Source organism: Oryx dammah, unplaced genomic scaffold (genome assembly GCF_014754425.2).
Source record: "Oryx dammah isolate SB20612 unplaced genomic scaffold, SCBI_Odam_1.1 HiC_scaffold_26, whole genome shotgun sequence".
Taxonomy (NCBI): Eukaryota; Metazoa; Chordata; class Mammalia; order Artiodactyla; family Bovidae; genus Oryx; species Oryx dammah.
The window spans coordinates 83,182,909-83,201,662 of NW_024070210.1; the positions used below are offsets into that span (position 1 = coordinate 83,182,909).

Sequence of the window (18,754 nt, forward strand, 5' to 3'; positions counted from 1 at the left end):
TCCATTTAGCGCCCGCCCACCAAGAGGAAATCCAGAAAAGTACCTTCATGGATGGAAGAGAACTGGTCTGCAGTAAGTGGCGTATGGTTGTGGTAAGGAAGGGAGCACCATCCCATATGTCTCTTCTCAAAGGGGAGAGGTTCCCATAGCCTTCCCCAAGGGCCTGCTTGATGAGACCTACCCTATCTTACCCTTGTCATTCATTCAACACCATTTATCAAGCATCAACTACTTCCCTGGTGGCTCAGATGGTAAAGAATCTGCCTGCAATGCAGGAGACCTGAGTTTGATCCCTGGGTTGGGAAGATTCCCTGGAGAAGGGAATGGCTACCCACTCCAGTATTCTTGCCTGGAGAATCCCATGGACAGAGGAACCTGGTGGGCTGTAGTCCATGGGGTCACAAAGAGTTAGATACTACTGAGTGACTAACACTTTCAATAACTACCTGCCAGGTCCTATCTCAGGGTTAAATGGGGAAACTGAGGCACCAATCAAGTTGCTTGTCTGAGGCCTCCCAGCTAGGTAGTGGAAGAGCTGGAAGACAAGTATGACTCCCACTGCAGAGCCCTCATGTTTCGCCTCAGTGCCAGATGTTTGAGATGAACAGCAGACACCTTGAATGTTTCCTGGGTTTTGTTCAGCCTGGAATTTGACCTCCCTGCGGCTGGAGCCTGCCAGTCTTTGGAGCAAGCAGCAGAGGGAAGGGACAACCTCTAGTGGAATCACCTGTCTAGCTGGCAACTGGCCTTAGCTGACTCTTGCTGGTGGTGTATGGGCTGGGCATTTGTGGGGATCAGTGAGTTCACCTCCAGTTCTCAGGATAAACAAGCTGCACTGGTTGGCCAAGATGTTTGCAAGCACCGTTTCCATTCAACAGCACAACCCAGATTTAGGTTTCTGAGACCTGCTAAGCAGCCACCCCCTTGGATCTTTATCCTTCCTCCTATGTCCTTCCTGCCACCTGTAGTCTAAATTTAGAGATAAGCACAGTAGGGCACCTTCCGGCCTGGGTCACTCTGGCAGGCCCTTGAGCTGCTGATGAGCTGTACTGCACCATCTCTCAGCACCGACGGGGTGGGGAGTGTGTGGGAGCCTCCTAATAATCATCCCGAGAGGGTCTCCTGAGCTAAGGGCTTTATTGCATTGTTTTCCTTTGATTATACAAATGATATATAGCTTGGAAAAATGCAGAAAAATATAAAGGAAAAAAATTGCATTCCCTTTGTTAGGAGGTTTCAATGTTAATATTTTATCCAGGTTTGCTTCTTTATATTTAAATCATATTTTTATTTTGATAATAATAAAACTTATTGATAAAAAGAGATGATTATGAGCAAGGAAGAATCCTAGCCCCCAGAAATACCACTGCTAATATTTTGACATATTAGCTTGGCAAAAAGTTTGTTTTGGTTTATGTACAATGGTACAAAACAACCAGAATGAACATTTTGGTCAACCCAATAATTTTTTAAGATATTTAAAATTTTTTCTTTTTTTTGGCTTACAGAGTTAAAATCATACCATATGATCAATTTTGTCTCCCACCCTCTCCACTTATCACTTTGCAAAATAAGCAGTCTCCAAGTTTTTATTTCAAACTCTTTAAAATCATTTGTCAACACAGTATTTCATTGCTTCAATAAACTATGATTTCCTTAACCATATTGACTTCCTTCCATCTCCCTCTTTTGAGGTTGATTCTGATATTTTGCAACTATAAATTATACAACTTGATGATGAGTATCTTTATGCCTGAATATTTAATAACATTTAGAATTACATTCTTAAGATTGGTATCTTAGGATTATAAGATAAAAGACTATGAATATTCTTAAACATTGTGACCCTTCCTGCCAAAAAACTTTCCAAAAGACCTGGGTCATCTTTCGTGATCTCCTCCCAGTAGTGCAGTTAGCATTTTGATGTGCATGAAACCAAGTTCAAAGAAAGAGAAAAAGAAATTGGATTCTCTGGCAAATAGTAACCTAAAGGAAAAAGTCAGAAAGGGAGACAGTGAAGTATTACCTTTGCAGTGTGTTAATTGTTCAGTCATGTCCAATTCTTTGCAACCCTTTGGACTGTAGCTTTCCAGGCTTTTCTGTCCATGGAATTCTCCAGGCAACAATCCTGGAGAAGAAGATCCAGGGGATCTTCCTGACCCAAGGATCAAACCTGGGTCTCCTGAACTGCAGGCAGATTCTTTACCGTCTGAGCCACCAGGAAAGCCCACAGAGAGAACACTTTTCACAAAAAAAGTCATAGGAATGAGACTCTTGGGGCTTTTTCCAGATCGTTTTGGAAAGTCATCTGCTACTCCTTCCCTCACTGTTACGGATAACGCCCTTGTCCGCTTCTCTCAGGACAGCGGCACAGCAGTCAGCTCCCCTGTGGACAGATGGCTCTTCCTACCACAGTCACCTTCCAAAAGGCAGAAACCTGCCAACAGAAAGAGACCTGAAAAATTCTTTGGTCCAGTCCTTCATTTTGTCAGATCAAAGTCTAGACAAATGATGTGACTTTCCCAAGAAGTGATTCACAGTTAGTTTGTTGGAAAATGTTGGACTAGTGCCCATATTTCCATCCACAGTTGATGATAAATAAAAGTCATTGTGTTCAGCACAATCTTTGTATATGTGATTCCTTGTATACATTTCCCTCATTAAGTTTTGAGGTTGTATGTAGTTGTTCACAGTCCTTAGAAGGTGCACTTAAAAAAATCTGAAAAAAGTTAAATTTTAAAGCCTCCTGACCGATTGGCATACCTTACTAAGGTGAATGATTTCTCATGTCTTTGCAAATTGTCTGGATGCTCTTTAAGTTAACCTGAGGTCTACATCCACCCATGCTCCAACCCACGTGTGTTCTTCCTGCTCTTGAGGTATCATGACCTGTCAGGGAGGGAACGGGAGCATGTAGGTATGAGGCGCTTCTTGTGGCCTTTCTCCTTTCATAGGCATTGCTGTTGTTTAGTCATAAGTCATGTCTGGCTCTTTTGTGACCCTGTGGACGATAGCTGGCCAGGTTCCTCTGTCCATGGGACTTCTCAGGCAAGAATCCTGGAGTGGGTTCCAATTTCCTTCTCCTGGGGATCTTCCCCACCCACGAACCAAACCAGGATCTCCTGAACTGGCAGGCAGATTCTTTATCACTGAGCCACCACGAAAGTCCTTCATATACACTGCTGCTGCTGCTGCTAAGTCGCTTCAGTCGTGTCTGACTCTGTGCGACCCCATAGATGGCAGCCCACCAGGCTCCCCCGTCCCTGGGATTCTCCAGGCAAGAACACTGGAGTGGGTTGCCATTTCCTTCTCTGATGCATGAAAGTGAAAAGTGAAAGCGAAGCTACTCAGTCATGTCCAACTCGCAGCGACCCCAGGGACTGCAGCCCACCAGGCTACTCCATCCATGGGATTTTCCAGGCAAGAGTACTGGAGTGGGGGTGCCATTGCCTTCTCCATCATATATACTAGGACACCTGAAATGGGTTGAACCTCAGATATGCCCTTGCTGTTACAAACTTAATCATTATTCAAAGATGAATTTAAATCCCATCTCTTTCAGGTAGAAAAAAGAAATCCTTTGACCCACCTAGGCTAACATGTTCACTTTCTTTTCTAAACTTGGTCTGCCTATACGAGTGGTTTGAACAATCCTATTTGGGTATGATCATGTCTCTTTTTTAACTTCAAAAAATCTTTGCATAATCTACATCACAATAATTGTTCTTTCAGTACCTATTATAAAAATTCATGATGACCAAAGGATAGCATGGCAAATAGCTATGTATTTCGCCAATCATGATATGTATTTGAAAAGTAAATATATGCACTTTTTGAGATGTGTCTAAGTCATCTTATAGATATGTGGATTTCTGAGGCTTCATTCAACCCATAAATTACAAGAGATTTGAGGTCCAAAGTTTGGGAATCACTGGTCTATGGATTTATTTGCAGTGAATCACAGGTCAAGGGTACTGCTTGCATTGTCACACAGCTCTTCAGGTTGGAGTGTATCCTTCATTTAGACTGAATCCTCCCTGAGGACAAGAACTTCCTCTAACATGCCTGTGTACATCTGCCATGCTAATGGACCAATTAATCAAAGATCATTCATTGAGCACTAACCATATCCAGGACACTGAACTTGATCCTGTGGGAGATACAAAGTGTAAGATGCAGTTCCTGCCTATGAGGTCTCACAGTTAGTAGAGACAGGACATAATATGTCTCTATAAGTGGATTAATGAATGAAGGCTCTGAGAGCAAGGCTTGAGATATAAAGTAACAATTGGATTGCTAAACTCCATAGGCCTATAGGACGAATTATGGAATGAGTTGAACAGACACTAAAAGGTAACAGCACAGAAAAGGAAAGTGTGCCAGTGAGCAGGAAGGCTTTGTAGAGGAGAGCTCTGAGTGTGAACCTTCAGGTGATCAGGACTTGGCTGCTTCCCTCAGCCCTGGAAGGTGCTCAGAGAATAATTTAATGAATGTGCACAAAAAGCATTTGGGTCATTTATACCTCTATAGATACAAGTGAAATCCTTGTTCTTTTAAAGAACTCCAATGGTGCAGTGACTCATCCAGAATCATACAACCAGTTAGTAACACAGTCAGGACTTGACATCTGGGAGCTGGACTTCAAGGTTAGTGTACTTTCCACTCTATCCTGTTACTCCTAGAATTCCCTCCCTTTTACCGAACTTTCCAGAACAACGTGTATAACTTAAGTTTCCCTGAGGCTAACCATTCACACCTCCTCCTTTTTCTAATCTCAGTGCTAGACAGGCGTTTCTTCTCTTGCTATCCAAACATGCCCCAATTAGAAATTAGAAGCAACTTCTGGGCCCTGGCCAATGCTTCCAAGGGACTGTATATTGGCATCCACTATGCCAAAGCCATCTTGTAAAAGGCAAACTATTAATTACAAAATCCAAACCATTGCTTTGTGGACTATGGGGATCTCATGAGCATGGTGGAAGATGGGGGTGTTTCTGGAGGGGCCCTCTCCACTGCCATTAGGTTTCACCTACAACAGAGAGTTGCCTTCTTTAGGATACCACAAACCAATTAGTTTGGGACCCTTCCAAGTAAACTGTCACCATCTGCTGAATATTCAGGCAGCTTGGGTGATCTGAAAAGACAGTGGGTGGTCACTGGGATACACAGACAGGACTTACGGCCAAGGATGGTCCAGGCTCAGGAAACTGGAAGGCAAATACCCTTAAGAAATCACCTCCAAATCCCCTGGGCATCTGTGGCCTGAAGTCAAGCCATTGGTTTAGCTTGTTCCATTGTGAAGTATTTAGCAAATTCTTTGCTAAGAGGTCTTGGCTTCTCCTAACTGTACACTTCTCTTGTTTCAGTGATAACTTTCTTTATTACTATCAAAGACTCCTGGGCTTCATACTTTCTCTTTCCTGATCTATCCCAACAAAACCTTATTCTCAGAGCCTGAATCCATGAATCCACTCACAAAATGTATCCACCTCGCTGGCTTAGCACAGTGAAGTCTCTACTTAAAGACCACTGGGAGATGTGACTTCCTCTGATTCTACTGCTCACTGTGTTACTTGGGCAAGGCATTTACTTTTCTGGCCCCTCTGCTTTAATCTCTTTACATATAAAGTGAGGGAGTTATATAAAATGATTCTTTTTCATTCTATCTTTGTCATTCAAGGTAGGAGACAGAAACCACACCATACTAGGAACAGGGAAGGTTTCATATAAGATTTATTGTCTAATAACAAGGAACTAGCAACTCAGGGGTAAAGTAAACTTCTAAGAATACTGGAACCACAGACAGAAGGAACAGCTTAGGGCCTGCCCCAGGGGCTGAGGCAGAGTACCCAAGGAAGGAACACATTTGGAGAATACCCACTCCCAAGGCTGAAATAAAGACCTTATAGCTGTATCCCGACCAATGGCACAGAGATTCACTGGGGTATTACAGAATGGGGCTGACAGGTGAGGGGTACTAGAAAAACTCATCAAGGAGCTGCCTGTGTCACGAAGTCAGCTTGGGGGCTGGTGGAATTCCACAGATGTGCCTGTGAGGCGCTCCTGATACCCACCTGAGGTGAGCATGCCCCCAGCCCCATCCCTGTCTCCACGAGAAAGCCGCAGGAGGAAGTAGAAAAGAAAACACACCCGGCAATTCCCTGGTGGTCCAGTGGTTAGGAATCCGAGTGTTCCCCTGCAGGGAGCTCAAGTTTGATCCCAGGTTGGGGAACGAAGATCTCAAGTAGGATTAAAAAAAAAATTTTTTTTAAAGGAAAGAAATCACACTAGAACCAGGAAAAGAAGTCCCTTTCCCCTACTTTCCCACAGTATCTCTCCAGAACCCTCTGTGGTCAAAGCTTCCATCGTGCTGTCAGATAGAGGTGTGTTTTAGAGGGTCCAGTTTGCTGGGTAATGAAGGGTGAATTTGGAGATGAGAAGCAGTTAAGTCGATAACTGACACATCATTATTATATTATGTGTGACTCTTTGATTTGTTCAGTTTTTACATTAAAATGTAAGAAAAAAAGTGAATCAGCTGTATTGTACCTAGCCTAGACATGATCTCAGCTTATTTTTCTATGCCTTCCTCAATAGTTAACAAATTGTTTCAGACTGAAACTACTTCTGAGTGAGATGACCTTTGACCTTAACACTCTAAACATGCCACAATCAGGTAAGATCTAGAATAAATTTATATATGATTCTAAATATATATCTGTAATTGGTCATTAGCTATTAGTTATATCTATGCCAAGGACAGAGGTGGATCTGTGAGCTTCCAGGAGAATGACTAGAGGATATCGAGGCCTTTCATATCCTTCCTGGTGACAGCAAATAACTCAGAGTTATTTGATTAACAGTGAAGTTAATCTCAGACCAGATATTATCAAGAACCAGGTGAACAACAGAAACTGTGATAAAAGCTCATAGGAAGGAAAAAGATCCAAAGACTGAAATGGTCAAGCAAAGGTTGGTGATGGCAGCTGGACTTGAGAAGAATGTTGAACCACGGACAGAAGTTGCACATAAAGTGCAAAGGAAATAGTCCAAGATGTGGCTACAGGTGAGAAACAGACTAATGCTCCCTCGACCCCGAATTGGCTAGCTTCAGCTTCGAACTGAGTCAGTCCGTGGCCAACAGATGTGTCATGCACGTGGGACAGATACCAGGGATATCAGCACGCAGGACCTCCAGGAGTCACCGAATCTCCTGGGAACTCTCTGAGGAAAGATCATTGCACGGACCTCCTCCATCACGTAGATAAACCTGTGGTTCTCATTTCAATGGGTTGAGTGTATGCTAATATAGAGGATTTGCTGTTCTAATAACTTCTCTGCACATTGTTTAATTGAAATATGGAAAGACCAAGAAGTAAAGCAAACAAATGTCCCAAATAATTGTGATCAACTGTGCAAATACAGTCTTGCCACGTCAGGCCGTTTTGGGTGCCGTAGGTTTCTTTGTTCTCTCAGGAGTGAAGATAGGGTGTGGCTCAGAAGTGTTCTGGGTGTTTGACAAGCTGTGCTCTGTGAGAATGACAGTAGAAAAGCAGCTGTTGACTTCCGTCTGTATCACTTGCACTTAGTATTTACTGACATTTGGCCTCTTGACCCTCAAGTTTGCTGGCCTGCGTTTCTGAATCCATTCTCTACCATTCCCTAGGCTCTGTCCTATGATTTACTCTACATACCTCCTGGGCCTTCTTACCTATTCCTGTGGCTCAGATTATCATTCATATTTGCTGACAACACCTGAGATTTTTATCTTTAGTTCCAGGCCGGAATAGCCTCAGTGCCGCTAGGTCAGGATGCATTATAGGCGACTCCAGCTCAGCACCGGAGACAAGTCTTGAGCCCTTACAATATCCTACTGGGAACTACACGATGTAACTTTTTACTCCACCTTACTTCTCTCAGTTCATATCCGTCTCCTGCCCTTTTTCATGTTGTTCCAGTCACATGGGCACGTTTCACTTTCTGTTCTTTGTCCTTCAGGAACAATGATTAATCGCAAGGAGTCTGAAGAATGCCTGGCACTTAAAAAGTACTCAGCAAGTACTGAATGAATGAATGAGTGAATCCATTTTCTCAATCACAAACTCTCATATTGCTTAATTTTTCCTGTTTTTAATGATGCTGTTTGCTGTTTCAATTGTTTTTTGAAATGTTTCTGTAGAATCTCAATTTTAGACAGCATTGACTAGATTTTTGGTTAAAGTGGACAAGAGAATGCAGGGCTCCTACAGTACCAGGCATGTTAGCCAAAAAACCAAAAAAATCTGGGGAACATGTCTGCAAGAAAACTTGATTTTCACCCTAGAGTCTTTTTCAACCCTACACTCTTAAGTCCTGCTTGTTCTGACATGAATCAGGAATGAAAGTGGGAAGACATACTTTTGGAATTTCACATAACAGTCACCAATTGCCTGTGACTTTATAAATGCACTCCACTTCGGTGAGTATTCATAATCTTAAACCCGAGACAAGATGGTCAATGAATCCTTTGTTTAAGATGACATTAACCTAAATCTTTGTGTGTGAGCTGTTTTCAGACAGAAAACTCAGTCGCTTACATTATCCCAATGTCAACACCAACTTCTCAGCACTTATTTGAGGAAGCTGTAGGCCTCAAATTATATAGATATATTAAGACATGGAAAGTGACCACTCTGAATTTCTATATGTGATTATACCTTATGCATGTCGTTATTTTGGGAAAAAAAGACAGAAGATCTGAACAAAATGCAAACACTGGACAAGATGGTCTCTTACACCTATTCCAAATCCTAGTATCAAAAGTACATTAGAATCAGTGCTCTTATCGTTAGAGATTTCCTTTTATTTTATTCATTTAGCCCATAGAAGGGGTGCTATAATCTCAGAACAACTGAAATTCTGAGATCTCAAAGTCACCCTTGCTAAACATACCCAAGGAAGCATGAGGTCTGATGGTCCCAGAAAGTCTCTTACTAACTTTTCCAATGGTGTGCTCTAAGAGCTGATTCTTAAATTTTCAGGAATTTTTACAAGCTGAACTCCATGCTGACGTGAACTCCAAAGTGGGATTATTTACACTATGGGACTGGGCAATTACTGCAAACCCATTAACCCCAGAAGAAAATTAAAAAAGCCAACTGTTAAACATTTTACCAATTCTGCACCACCAGTTGAATCACTTCTTTGACAGACTTTGTAGAATCAACTGGGGTTTCTAAATTCCCATTTATCCATGTTGGACTTTCTGAAGGATTTCAACTTTCTATAGCGAATTGTATACCTTTATAGGTATAGGTCTTTTATTTCAGTTTTGGCTTTATAGATTCCCCCCCCACCCCCGTGGGCAAATTATTAACAAGCATGAATACCTTATTTACTAATAGATTTGGTTTTGCATTCATTTACACAACATCCTTTCTAATTATATGGCATGATTAATAATGGCTGACTCTCTGTCTCTCCCATCTCATGGACAACTTCACCGTCTCTCATGTTGATATGAGCCTTTGTAAGCTTCATATGCATCACTTATAAAACTGAGATAATAATAGTACATGCTGCTCATTTAGTTGTTGGGAGTATTAAAAGAAACAACATAGGTAAAGAACTTAGCCCTGTGCTTGGTACGTGGGGGTATCTCAGTACATTTGACTCATGTAGTAAGCTGCTGGGACTTCCCTGATGACTTAGCAGGCGAAGAATCTGCCTGCAATGCAGGAGACACAGGAGATGCAGGTTAGATCCCTGAGTCAGGAAGATCCCCTGGAGAAGGAAACGGCAACCACTCCAGTATTCTTGCCTAAAAAATTCCATGGAGAGCAGAGCCTGGTGGGCTATGGTCCAATGGGTTGCAAAGCGTCGGACACGACTGAGCAACTAAACACAAGCACAGTAATAGTATTGAAAATACTTGTATTCTTCTCTGTTTCAAGTATTCAATAGTAGCACTTTGTGTGGTGGGGTACATACACACAAAAAAGGTGAGATGTGGTCCTTTGGTGGCTCAGTATTTTAACCGATCCCTGCTTTACAGCCTGGGAACCCAAATTAACCAATATGTGCCGCTTGGTGGTTTAGATATTAGGGGACCCTGTCTGAGTGGGTCCCTTTACTAGTAGAAATTTATCAGTTGAATAGTTATTTCATGCTCCCAGAATAACATTGGGGATCTCAGGTCAGGCAGAGAAAATTGATATTTTGGAGTTGTAAGACTGAAAGATATTAGCTCTTTCACACCTTCCCATTTCTCCTCAAACTTCCAAAAACCCCATTTCCTCACTGCTCAACTTTCCTTTAACTGATGATCATGATTCATAAGAAAATAGATGTAACCCACTTGAGACCTTCTATTTTTCTTTCCTCTAAATATACCAACCTCTGTGTATCTGTGCCTGTATTTTTTTTTGCCTTCCTTCCCATTAATACGGATGATGAGTTCAGGCTTCTGTCTGAGGAATCAGACCCCGTTTTCACCTTCTCAAGGACTTAATCCCTATGAACAGCTCCCTTCTCTGTTTCATGAGTCCTTGCTCCTCTCCTGGATCATTCTCCTCCCAGCTTACGGAAAAGCTTTAGTAGCAATAGCTCCTACCTTAAAAAGACTTCTACTGACCTCTTGTTGCCCTCTAGCTATTTTTCCCATTTCTCTGCTCCCTTTTACACCATGTGGGTCATAATCTCCACCCCATTACTTTCCATTCTGTCTTGAACCTATTTCAGCCAAATCTGATGGAAATTGTTTTGTCAAGGCTGTTCGCACCATACTTGATGCCAAGCCCAATGATCTCTCGTCTGTCTTCATGCTTCTCCGTCTTTCAGCACTGTTTGGCAGAGATGACCTTTGGAAATCCATCCTCTCTTGGCGGCTGCATCACCACCCTCTGGGGTTCTGCCTGCTCTCTAGCCTTTGTTTCTCAGTCTCCTCCTCCTCACCCTCTCCTCTCTTGTTTCCTAAGTGATACAGTATCCATGTTCTTGGCCTTTGGCCCTCTTCTTCCAAAATAGAGCTCATCTGGTCCCATGGCCTTATATTTCATTTATTAGCTTTTAATTTCCAAATCTGTGTCTCCAGCCCCATCTCTCCAGTGAGTTTCACTCTGGCTGTTTAGATTGTCTGGTTAAATACTGTTGTTTAGATTGTCTAGTTAAAGTTCTTTGGGGGTTTTTCCTACGATAGTTCACTCATGGTTTTTCCATAACATCTTATGGGAAAACTCCAAATGAACTTTTTGGCCAAACCAATATATCCCCACTGGGATGCCCAATGGGAAGTTCAAACAGCATGACCAAAAAATAACACTCAAATTAACATTCAAAGTTTCCTCTTGAAGCAGAACTCCTGTAGTCATTCCCGCCCAGTAAATGGCATCACCATCCACTTAGTCACTTAATGTCTCCTCTCTGTATCCAGTCCACTAGCAAGTTAGTTCTGTCTCTAGACTGTGTTCCAATCCTGTTCATACCCTCCTGCTTTCCTTCTGGGTCATTTATGATCAGTTCTTTCCCCATAAATAGAAAGATATTTTTAGTATATAAAAAAGATCCCATCATCTCTTGCTTAATTAGCTTCCTATTAGAAAACAATCCAAAATCTTACATCGGCCCACAAGGCCGTACTTGTGTTGGCTTCAGCCTGCATCTCCAAACTCATGTTGCTCATATTCCTTCCCCATCATGTGCCAGTCATGCTGGCCTTCAGTGTGTTCCTTCAGCACACTAACCTGGACCTCCCCTTAGGGCCTTTGCGTTTGCTGTTTCCTCTGCCTCCACAGCTACACTTTTTATTTTTCTTAGTTAGGATCTTTTGATGTGGACCATTTTAAAAGTCTTTATTGAATTTGTTACAACATTCTGTTTTATGTTTTGCCACAAGGCATGTGGGATCTTTGCTCCCCAACCAGGGATGGAACCCATACCCCCTGCATTGAAAGGTGAAGTCTTAACCACGAGGCTGCCAGGGAAGTCCTGTCCCTATCTGTACTTGGCAGGCTCCTTTAAGCCTGCTTGAGGAGGCTTAATTTGATCTCATCCAAACTTGAGGTCAAATTCACTTCTCCAAGAGACCTTCTTGAGTACCCAATGTGCAGTAACCCCCTCCTCCCTTATTCTCTTCCTATTTTCCTCATGCACCACTATCTGAATTTATCTTGGTCACTTATTTGCGTGTTTGCATTTTCTCCTCCCTTCCACCACTCTTGCGGGAATTAAGCTCCATGAGAGCAAGTCCCTTGACCACCTTGTTCCCTCTTGTTTCCTTAGTACTGTCTCACACGCCATCTGTGACTAACTAACACTTGCTGAGTGAATGAATGAACATCCTGGATGCTTAACAAAGGTATTTCTAAATACTGCAAGGGTAAACATAAGTGAGGAGTTTGTCTACCACACTGCTCACTGTTCTGTATGTGACGCCACACCCATATGAGAAATATATTCCAGAATGCAGCATCTGGGAAACTTGACTTCTATGAAGAACCTGTTGTGCCTCTTTCTTTCCTCATATTAAAGCTGTCACTGATTGTTTCCATTTTTGTTTTGCCCTAGCTGTTAGGAAGTAGAAAGCCAAATTTGAAACCCAGAACAGTGTGACTTCCCTAGTGGTCCAGTGGCTAGCTAAGACTCCATGCTCCCAATGCAAGGGGCCTGGGTTTGATCCCTGGTCAGGGAAGGAGAGCCCACATATCACAACTAAGAGTTTGCATGCAACAACTAAAGATTCTTATGCCACAGTGAAGACCCAGTACAGTCAAATAAATAAATAAATAAATAATAATTAAAAAAAAACAGGCCAGCAATAATTGTTGTTTTAATAGTCCCTTCCTCTGGTTTATTTCCTACTTTTCTTAAGGAAAGTATGGTAGTGAGATTTGTTGAAAAAGTGAGTGTTAGCCTTTCAGTCATGTCTGACACTTTGTGACCCCATGGACTGTAGTCAGCCAACAGCCTCTGTCCATGGAATTCTTCAGGCAAGAATACTGGAGTGGATAACCATTCCCTTCTCCAGGGGATCTTCCTGACCCAGGAATGGAACCTGGGTCTTTTGCATTGCTGGCAGAGTCTTTATCGTTTGAACCATCAGGGAAGTCTTTTATGTCACCTTAGTTTCTTTTTGGAGAGAAGTGTGATTTAAATGAAAGCTTTGAAAGTGTGGACATCTAGTGTTTACTTGGAGCAATGAGATATTGGATGGGAGCTTTCTGGCCATAAGGGTTCCTGTGGCAGTGTGAACTTTGTTGTTGTTAGGGGTTTGCTGTGATTCATATTTGGGGATTCCCCACGGTCACTTTAATTAGGATTTATGCGGCTAATCAGAGCCCAACCCTTCAGGCATTAAGGGAGTCAGGCTTATTTGTATTTGTTGACTTAATGAACATCACTTCAGAGTTATGAGCAGAAAAGTTGATGCGTCTTGAGAGTTTATTATTTTCTTCATGTCTCAGGAGTGGAAGAAAGAGGCCTTTTAGTTTAGCCTTAAAATGCTATGCCTTGATCTTAGGGTAATTTATGAACTACACCCTCCTAAGATTCAAAGGAATAGTTCTTAATTGTTATTTAGGTCTAGGGATGGTCTTGAAGTTTATGTAACATAATATGTAATGCTTCTTAGTATTACAAAATTAAAATGTAACTCTTTGAAGTCCAAAGTGTGTTGATATTTTAATTGGTTAGTTATTTTATGTATTTTGCTTGTAGCAACAGCATTCATAAAACAGCAATTGCGAAAGCAAAGGATAAATTGATCCATTATTATTGAATATCTTGATGCTTGTAATAAATTGATATCACTGATGTAAAGAATATATACGTGGTTAATTCATGAGGGCATCAGGGTGGACAAATCTCTTTGAATAGTTAAAAGAATGCTTTTAAAACTGCCCTTATAGCTTATGTGCAGGCTGGAATAATGCCACTGTACATAAGAACTCTATCTTAATTTAAAATTTTCTCTCAAATAAGCATTGTAATTAAGCATTACTTAGAAATTTGATACAAAATTAAATTTTAATTTTTGATAGTAATTTAAACATTGATGCAAGTAGTTTTGAAGAAAGGGTACAGACAAAAATATTTTGCAAGCTTTTCTCGTATAGGAAGCAAAAGTCTGAGTCATTTGGTAACCAAATCCAAACACACATAATACATAAATCCTGTATGATACTGTGCAAGTAACTGCTTTTGAAGATTAACCTTTTGAAATGAAAATTTGCCTACACTAATATGGTTCAATTTTTTATATGAAAATTAGGACTTACATAAAGATTTGTTAATTTGTGAAGCTATTTTATGAAGAATTCCATTTTCAGTTTGCTGACTTTCTGAATAAAGTCATTATTACTTGTCTCAAAAAAATGGATCCTAAATAATGCTTAAAAATAATAATATAATCTTGTATATGTGAAGTATAATGATATAGTATCTAATATACATAATAAGCTGTGTTTACATATAACTTTTTTAGAACATCTATTTATCCAGCATTTTGCTGTGACCTTTCTTTCAGCATAACCTAAACCACTATAGTTTTAACTCAAATGACTGTAAGATCATTGTTAAACATGTATCATAAAGCCTGGGACCTTTACCAAGCATATTTGAACGTGAGATTTACCTTGACTTATTGTCTGGAATGTTCTTTCATTAGCTTAAGTAGCAAAGATTGGCATGATGTACCAGTAACATAATTTACTAGTAATTATTCAATCAAGAATATCATTTAAACTCTGTAGAGATATTCTTTATTTGCCATATTTTCAATTTAAAAGCAAGAAACTTTTCTATTCCACTTTGATAGTCCTGAAGTCTTGAAAGTTTTTTGGCTCATTGTGAATATCCTGGTGTGCTGGCCAAGATAAGAAAAATCCAGGGTCTGGAATCCAGGAAAGTTTATCATGGAAGTCGTATGCTTACTGGTTCCTGAACCAAATGCCTTGCATTTATCTGTGTTCCAGGTTGAATAGCCTGTTTTAAAAAAGGCAATCCAGAGCTTCTACCACTCACACTGAGGGCCATCAGTCTCACAGAGAGAGGCCAGCGGTATTTCTGGAGCTTTGTGTAATCAAGACTCGATAATACAGGCTACTTTTCACCAAAGGAGATGGGTTGGATTTTCTGACTTTAACCCTGTCTGAGTTCAGAGAAAAAGTTATGGCTCTTTTTAGGTGTAAGCTCAGTGATGGCAGGGAAGTCTGGTTTTGTTCCTGACAACGCCTCTCCCTGCTTTTCCGCTCCCTCTTTCAGTATTGAAACTAATGACACACTTGATGTGTCATACATGAATGACAGTCTGTAAATGCCAAGGAGGACAGGGAGACGGAAAGCAGTCCTCTTCAGGAGATAATTGGTAGGCTCAAGCTTGCTACAGCAGAACGCAAAACAGCCCTCGGCAGGAGATTTAAAGCGCTTCTGTGAGAGGGGAGCAGCTACCGGCTCTCCCTACTTTTCTTCTTCCCACTCTAGTTTTCCAGGATGGAGTCATTGGAGAGCTTACTAGAAATGCAGATGGTTTCAAAATTAGTGCCAAAGATGACCTATTTATTTTTTTTTAAAGCCCTCTTATGCAATGTGTTGTAGTTTTGACTGTGGCAAGAGAAGAGGGTGTGAGAACTGCCTCAGGTCTCTCATTCCTGGGGCTGCCCTAGAAGTTGTGGGTGGAGATGCCTTTCCTCATGACCCTGTGGCCACACGTGGTTCTGCCACTAATCTGCTTTGGTATCTGAGCTGGGAGAGAATGACTGATGTCCTGGGATTCTCCACGGAATTACTGACTGACTTTGTTGGCAGGGTTCCCTGGGGTTACCAGGGGAGACAAGAAGTTTTGAAAATGAAGCGGGAAGTTGTTGGACATAAAATTCATAAAATTCGTGATTTAACGTAGATCATTTTAACTGTAAATTTTTGATTCTCTGTGCTTAATTTGTCTTTGTCATCATGTTGCCATTATCATCACATGGTTATCAATGAGCATCTCCCAACCGAACTCTCTTATCTGCTCTGGCTGGTCCCCAGGGAATCCTTTGCCTTCTTGGTGTTCCTTCTCAGTACACTCACTGAATCTTCTCCCAACCTTGGCTATTCTCCCTACATGCAAACTTATTTCCTGATCTTTCCTTCCCTAAATACCACCCACATCTGCACTCTACCATACCGCTTAGTAAGTAGTTGCTCTCCAGTTAAGCTATGTATGTTAGCTTTGTTCCGCAGACTAGAATACAAGTTCCTTGACTGCAGGAGCCAAAGAATAGAGGTGGTAAGGAGACTCACTTTCCCCCTTCTGTGTTACTTGAGATGTCTTTATATGATGAATGTACAACCTATTAAAATAATTTTAAATGCATTTCCCTTCCAGATCTCATAATTATAAGAAGCAAAATAACAACAAAGAATCACATAGATTCAGCATGGTACCAAATAAATTCCATCTAGATTTGATAAGCACCTTTTGCTCTGAAGGGGAGATAAAAAATAAATAATAGTGATAATGGTTAAAAAAAAAACAACAAAACCTGTCTGGCTGAATACTAATAAAAGTGCCTTTACTTCATGTGGGGAGCTTCCAGATCAATACAAAAAAGATGTACTGCACATTCAAACCAGTGTTATTTACTTAGCAGCTCTCGAATGGGAATACGCAGACAACAGCTATCAGGTTTCTAGTCTGGAAAAATCCACAAAGGCCAGTGAACACAGACGCCATGGGGACATCATGCAGACAGTTTATAAAAATAACTTGCCCACGCATTTTTGGAAACTGATGTAAGCTGTACTTGTGGCTCTGTCTGCTTCCTTTGCTTTATCCAGTAACAACTGAAAAGAGCCCAGTTAACGAGGACTCCGAGAACTTGGATGCTCAAGAGACACCCAGCATTCACCACAGGGAAAGTACCAATCCTGTGTTACATGAATAGACACAACGAACTGTAATGCAGTCTAGTAACAAAAAAAAATGCATCAATCTATTCAGAAATATTTATCAAGCACCTGACACACGGGAGCACTCTAGGAAATTCAAACATGTATCAGTTACTCCCTGGGTTTAAGGAGTTTGAAGTCTAGTAGTGAAATAATGCTTGTTCAGAACATATGTGTTAGTATCATCTGAGAAGTTCAAGTTAATCACTCTGAAGATGGAGAAATCATTTTCAGTTGAGTGATCAGAAAATGCTCTATTAGAGGGGAGGACACTTGGAATGAATGTATGAGTTTAAAAAACTTTTTAAATTCAAGTCTATATAAAAGTGCACATATAAAGACTAAAAGCTAACTGATTCTATACAAACTGAACACATTAGTTATGTAATCAGCATACTAGTTATATAACCAGATAGACTAGTACAATACTCCAGAAGTTCCCATTGTGTTCTCTTCTGATCATTCTTGGCGTGGGCAATAGAATTTTGTTAGATGAATGTAGACAGAGAGAAAATTACTGGAGGAAGGATTAGCATGCATAAAGATGTGAAAATTAAAAGGCAAGACCCATGTTTGAGGAATGGGCTGAAGAGTTTGCTTGGAGTGTCAGCTGGAGAACAGGGTTGGGTACATATCATACGGCCTTAAATGCCAAGTAAAAGAGTTAAATTTTATTAGCCCTGAAGCTGTTTGAGCAAAGGAGGAATATTTTGTAAAATTTTTTGATGATTGGTAGTTCAGAGGTCAGCAACCTCTATTGGAAAGCTTCTATAACATCCAGGTATGAGATAATTTTGGATCTGCAGTGGCAGATGAGGACAGAGAGTAACTAGCCACCCACAGACACTATAAAGAGCCAACAAAACTGAATGACTGTAGATCTTGAGGAAGGAGGTGGAAGAAAACTTACTTCCATAGAACTAATCAAGAGAAAATTTAATAACTCTCTTAATGTAAAGTAGTTAACTGTTACTCAGTGTTTTGTTAAGGGTAAACACAGGGATGTTGTCTCTCCAAAACAGTTCTGAAAACCTTCTTACACTATTTGAGTAAAATCTTTAGTTATTCTAAGGAAACTCCAAAGAAGCAACTGACCTTTCAGACAAAAAGAGTCCTTTGTTAATGGGAAATGTGGACTGTTTATCTTTTCAAATGGGTGAATGCTAGAATAAATATTTTCCTGGGAAAAACTGACTCCCAGGAAGACTTCTGAAGATGTCACTATAACAGCAAATTATTGGGTGTTGCTCACCTGCCTGTTTATCCATCCAGATTTCTGGACAGGATGAATTAATTTCATTGTATACTTTCACCTGTAACGTGTTTCTACAGGAAACACCATCATTTTTTTGGAAAAAAGGACAATTTTTTTTCTTTGACAGCTTTTTACTGGGATCTGTCTAGCGAAACATCAACCGATGTAAAGGAAGTTGTTCTTGGAAGCCGGTGAGTGTGCAGGTGACCAAGAGTCTTTTCTGGGATCAGACGAAGAAAGAGAAATTTACTTGGGAAAGAGCACGTGGGTGGGAAGAGGAGGGGAGTCTGGGTAGATGAGAGCTGTAGGCTAGACTCCATGCTCTCTCTAGACCTGACGCTCCATCACCCAGGTAGTCGGGGCGCCCACGGCCTGGAGCTTCTAGAGTCGCTCCACATCGCTGGCTGCTCACCTCCACTGATTCCCCAGCTGAAGTTCCAAACTTTTTCCTGCGGGGAGAGGAAGGGTGTTATTAAGTTTGAAAGGGAAGTCCCTCCCCCTTCCCGGATTCCTATTGGTCAGAGCCAGCCCCGTCCCTACCAGGATCGTGGGCGGATTGGCTGTGGGAGGGGAGTCCCGCCGCAGGCCCGG

The 18,754-nt window shown here is 41.2% G+C and overlaps 1 long non-coding RNA gene across 1 annotated transcript; it reads left to right on the forward strand.

Annotated features, from left to right (window-relative positions):
- Positions 1–11,419: 11,419 nt before the first annotated feature.
- LOC120853525 lies at positions 11,420–18,195 on the forward strand. The gene is made up of 3 exons (XR_005718797.1): positions 11,420–11,430; positions 15,499–15,501; positions 18,110–18,195. It is a non-coding gene; the product is annotated as an uncharacterized LOC120853525 (long non-coding RNA).
- The last annotated feature ends 559 nt before the right edge of the window (positions 18,196–18,754 follow it).